Genomic DNA, 6,000 nt, shown 5'->3' on the forward strand with positions numbered 1-6,000 from the left:
TAATAATTCTTATTTTTAAGAATAAAGGTGATTCACAAACTTGTGTGAATTATAGATGAATTAAGTTAATGTATCATACTTTAAAACTATGGGCACGAGTTATGGTAGCGTAGGTTGCTGCATGATACTAATGTTTCTCAAAATCAATTTGGATTCATGCCGGGCAGGTCTACTATGGAAACAATACATTTATTGAGAGGTTTGATGGAGAAATATAGAGAGAATAAGGGGGATCTACATATGATATTTATATATTTAGAGAAAGCTTATGATAAAATTTCAAGAGAAGTGCTATGGAGAGTTCTTGAAAAGAAAGGAGTTAATAACGCTTATATTCAAATCATTAAAGATATGTATGCAGGAGGAGGTAGAGCTACTTCCGGACTCCACACAAAATAATTTTTTGACTCACACATTTCTCCATCCTTTCTATGGTCGTTCGGTGTCCGCATAAAATAATTTCTCCTTGGTGTTGCCCTAGTCTAACAGCTGGACTCCACTGTTGAATGATCTGAAATATGTGGCTTTGTTGGGCTTGGTTAGCCACAGAGAGGTGACTGCTTCATGGATGGCCTCCTCAGGCAACCGATGCAGTGCCTTCCCTCTGTTGTTTAGCTCATCATTCTAGATGCGACATTTTGAATTTGATTGTTGTGATTGGGCTTTTCAGTTTGCAAACATCAAATAATTTATTATCATTCACACCATTTCCAAAAAAATTTGTCTTTCTATTTTGTAAAGATCCAGTGATCCTTTCTTATTCCTCTTTGATCCAAAATTTCGTTTGTTGGATAAGATCTCTGAGATGCCCATGGGTTTTTGTCTTTTTTTGTTGGGTGGCATGTTATGCCTTCTGATCATGCAGATGCGGCCATTGTGAGGATTATATATATTTTGTGGATTGTAAATCCTGTTGCTATCAAGAGATCATACTGAATTTTGGGCTTGCACTTTAAAATGCACAATTGAATTCCAATTTGTTGCTCCTGTGGTTGTCAATTTTGCTTGATTTTTGCAAATAGTTTATGTTCCTCTGCTTTCCTGCTCAAGTTTGATAGGGAATGAACTTAGCTAAACACGGCTACAAATTGCTCGAGCTTTTAGCTCATTTACACGTAGTTGCTCAGTTGTATTATTTATTAGTTATCTTTGTCCCAGTTATTTTGGGTAATATTTTTGTACATTGCTTGTGGTGGAAGCTCTATTGAAGCTACTGCTACACAAACGCGCTAGCTGTTGCTTCACAACAATTAATTATCACTAATTTACATATTCTACTTGATTTTTCTCTATGTTGTATTTAAGGATTAACTGAGCCTCTTGTAATGCAAGCAAACTGCATTGGCCTGTTGCCTAAAGAATTAGACTATAAAATATGTATTTTTTATGTTATTATTAATAATTTTAATTTTATTCAGAATTGGTTTTTTTTGTCTTGGTATTCTTCTTTTTTTGATTTTCAGTATATTATGGCTAGCATCCTGGGTTTTCACTATCATTTCGTTTGATTTGCTGGTGATGTACTACTTTCCTTAAATCCTCTTTTTTGACATTTATGAGGCTAATAAATGTTTCACTTGCATGCTATATGTAATTGAAACACCAGTTTTCGAGTTTAATTGCTGATTAATTATCATGGCGTTCGTTTTATAAGATCAGAACCTATAGAATGTTGGTACTTCTTTTATGAACTCATATTTTTTCTCCTAATTTATGATACTTTTCAATTCTGCAATTTTTCATGTTTTCTGGATGTATATATATATATATATAATGGCTGCATGCCTCTTGGGAGTTACAATGTTCTTCATTTGTGGTCCCATGAAGGAGAGGAGTTATGTGGTCTTGGTGGGAAGTTATGTCAAATTAATATCAAGACAATATATTACATTCATATATACTCCATTAATTCTAAGGCTATAAGGCATCCATATTGGGTCCTGAACCTCAACTTTCTTAATGTTTAAAAAAAAAAAAAAAAAAAAAAAAACCTCACTCTCTTAGTCTTCTGAATCCTTCTTCAAAAAAGTAAAACAACAAAGGGCAGGTAATGCATTATTTACTTGGTATGCATGAGCTATTACTTGTATTTAAACACAAATTGGTTTGACCAAGTATTCTCCTATATCAGTTTGATTACATCAAGGTTCACCTTTAAGCTTATTTCTTTTTTTGCTTTAGTCATAGATGCTCTTACTGGACATTTGCAAGTGGATGTACCCTGGTGTATGCTTTTAGCTGTGGATTTTTTTTTTTCTTGTTGATAATACTAGAGAGGGAGTTGAAGGGAAACTTTAATTATGGAGGTCGTGTTAATGTGTAAAAGTTTTCCTTTGAGTAAATCTAAAATAGAACAAATGGAGTGTAATTTAGTAGTAATAGATCTAGTGGGAGTTTGTGATTTTAGGCGAAGAAGTCATTAAAAAGGATGCACATCTTAGATATCTCGGGTATGTTATTCAAAGCTATGTTCCATTGATTCGGATACGGCGATATGGATACGACACGATACGAATACGGGATATGTCAATTCATAAAAATATAGGATACAGGTATGGCGCGGACACGGCATTATAATTTATAAATCATATACATAAAAATAAATAAAGCAATCAAAGCATAATATTTGAAAAAAAAAATGAAAGCAACATCTTTTGTAGCCTTGTAGCTTATAATATCAAAATAAAAGTAAGCATTAACAACAAAATCATAAACATAAATTGTCTAGCACATGTCAATTGTTCAATAGAAGAAATGATATGATTAGCTTCTTCGGTGGTTTGTCTTTGAACTTCTATATCATCTTCATCAAATGTCATAGCTTCTAATTTAGGCTCATCAAGTGAAAGATTAGCAATTTCTAATATTTCCATATCATCAAGAGTTTCAAATCCATCTTGGAAATGAGAGTACCTCACTCGCAGCCGTGGAAGTAAATAATGCGTCTTTTTTTTTAGATTTTTTTTGTTTATCAACATAAACGCGTATCAGATACGCGTGTCCTTTTGAAATTAAATAGTATTTTAATTGGATATGACAAAAGCCGTATTCGACACATTGGGTCTAATGTACCTCTCAAACTTAAGGGAAAATTCTATAAGATGGTGTTGATACCTGCAATTCTTTATAGTGTAGAATGTTGATACTTAAAATAGAAGCATAAAATTAAGTCAAGTGTTGCAAAGATGATGATCCTCAGGTGCATGAGTGCCTTTACTCTTACCGACAGAATGCAAAATGAGTATATACTAGAAAAGGTTGGAGTAGCTCTAGCTCTTATTGATGGCTTGGTCACATAAAACTTCGTCCTTTCGATGACCCAATATGGATTTTAGATGTATTAGATCTGGTCTACATTAAGAAAGGTAGAGCCGTAGAGGTAGACCTAAATGATTTGGCTATCTGCTTCTTGGATGGCTAGGGGATCCTTACCTCTGGCAACTGATGCAGTGCCATCCATCAGCTGTTTATGCCATTATTCCAGATGCATCATTTTAATTTTGATTGGGCTTTTCAGTTTGCAAACAACAAATATTTTGATCTCATTCACACCATTTCCTAAAAGTTGTCTTTCTATTGTGTAGAGATGTAGGGGTTCTTTATTATTCCTCTTGGATCCAAAATATCGTTTGTTGGGCTTGGCCTACCCTAACGTGTGGCTTACACTCTGGGGAATTATATGAAATTTGTGGTTTTGCTGGGCTTGAATAGATCCTCTCCTCAGGCAACTGATGCAGTGCCACCCATCAGTTTGTTTATGATGAGACATTTTAATTGAATTTGACATTGTGATTGGGCTTCTCAGTTTGCAAACAGCAAATGTTTTGTTCTCATTCCCACCATTTAAAAGGTTTGCCTTTCTATCGTGTAGTTGCATGCTTAGTTTCTCGTTGGTGCTTCAGCAACGAATTCATTCTTGAATAAATAATTACGGGTAAATGTTTGAAAAAAAATCTTTTATTTCCTGATTTTTGTCACTTGCACTGAAAATACATGTTGATATACTAGTATGTTGCCTATTGGGCGATGAATTTTAATTTGCTCGGTCGTTAGAAGTTAATTGAATTTAATTTGTTTAATTTTTTCATGGAGAAGGCAATGATGATCAGTTTCTTTTTTGTAAATCTAAAAAAAGTGAAAATGTGCAGGATGGGCCTAGCATTGAGCTTCACATGAAAGATTGGGGAAGTATTCTTGATTACATTCACTTGGAATAGGTTGCAACATGTGATGTGCACAGTGCACTTGGGGGATGTGGGATTATCAGATTGGACAAGATCTTTGACAAGCCCATGGCTTATTGTCTTTTGTTGTTGGGTGGCATGTTATCTGTCTTGTGATCATGCAGATGCAGCCATTGTGAGGATTAGATATATTTTGTGGATTGTAAATCCTTTTCATATCAAGCAATCATACTGAATTTTGGGCCTCTACTTGAAAATACACTATTGAATTCCATTTGGTTTCTCCTATGTTTATCAATATAGCTTGATGTTTGCAAAATGTTCATGTTCCTCTGCTTTACCTAGTCTAGTTTGATAGGAAATGAACTGATCCAAGCACAGCTACAACTTGCTCAAGCTTTAGCTCATTTACACCTAGTTGCTCAGTTGTATTCTTTATTAATATTTTAAATTATATTAATTAAGTTAATCAATAATAACTTTGAGGCGTCTAGGGTTTGCCTTTCATCCTCTCTTTTCGATGTTGTTGTTCAGCTTCGTTGCTTCGCACCAGGTGTAGAGATTGAACACGTCGCTCGTTCGGCTCCTTCGTGGCTGTTTGACTTCGCTCCTTCGACGACTTTTCCTTCCTGTCGGATCGGAAGTTACAATATTTTGATCAAAAGCAACAATGGTAGCTCGTTGGCTGTGAAGACAACTTTCTACCATCCGTGCGCTTCTTCAGCCAAATCCCATAAATCCGCCGAACCAAGGGATTTATTAAATCCAGGATTTAAGTCGTAAATCCTTAAATCTGCGATTTAACGCGCGCAAAAAAATCGTTTGGTTGGATTTAGTGTAAATCCTATTTAAATCCTGCTGTGAATCCGATACCAAACAGCCCCTTAGGGTTTTTTCTCCTTCTTGGATCCATTAGAATGCTGTTTGCATGTAAAGAGCCCTTTATTTCTTTTGTGCCCTAGCCTGACGAGTGGCTTCCTCTCCAATGATCCGAAATTGTGGCTTTGTTGGCTAGAGAGAGAGAGAGCTTATTTCTCCTTCCTCTTGGATCTAATGTTTTCTTAGTTGGTATTGCCCTGGCCTGACTGCTGGTTTTCGCTCTCGTCTTTTCAAATATGAGGGTCTTTTCTCCTAATTGGATTCATTAGAATTTTGTGGTATGTATGTAATTCCCCTTATTTCATTTGTTCCCTAGCCTGGCTCCTGGCTTCAACTCCAATGATCCGAAGGTGGTAGCTTTCTTTGCTTTTTTTGTGGCTTTGTTGGGCTTTGGATAGCCAGGTAGGGAGAGAGAATAGTCAGCTCTCCATTCTCTCATTGGATCTAACGTTTCTTTAGTTGGTGTTTCCATAGCCTGATGACTGGCTTCATCTCTCGAATTATCTGAAATATGAGAGAGAGAGAGAGAGAGACCCTTTATTTCTTTTTTTGCCCTAGCTTGACTAAAAACTTGTCACTATTTCGTTGTAGTCCAGAGGTAGAGCTACGTCCCGACTCGGCAAGGAATAATAATCCACTCACACATTTCTCCTTCAACATGGATCCAGCATTTCCTTGGTGTTGCCCTAGTCTAAGAGCTGGCCTCCACAGTTGAATGATCAGAAATATGTGGTTTTGTTGGGCTTGGCTAGCCACAGAGAGGTGACTGCTACATGGATGGCCAGGGGATCCTCTCCTCATGCAACTGATGCAGTGCGACCTCTCAGTTGTTTATGTCAACATTCTAGATGCGACATTTTTATTGAATTTGATTGCTTTGATTGGGCTTTTCAGTTTGCAAACAGCAAATATTTTATTATCATTCACAACATTTCCA

This window comes from Dendrobium catenatum, unplaced genomic scaffold (genome assembly GCF_001605985.2).
Source record: "Dendrobium catenatum unplaced genomic scaffold, ASM160598v2 fragScaff_scaffold_158, whole genome shotgun sequence".
NCBI lineage: Eukaryota > Viridiplantae > Streptophyta > Magnoliopsida > Asparagales > Orchidaceae > Dendrobium > Dendrobium catenatum.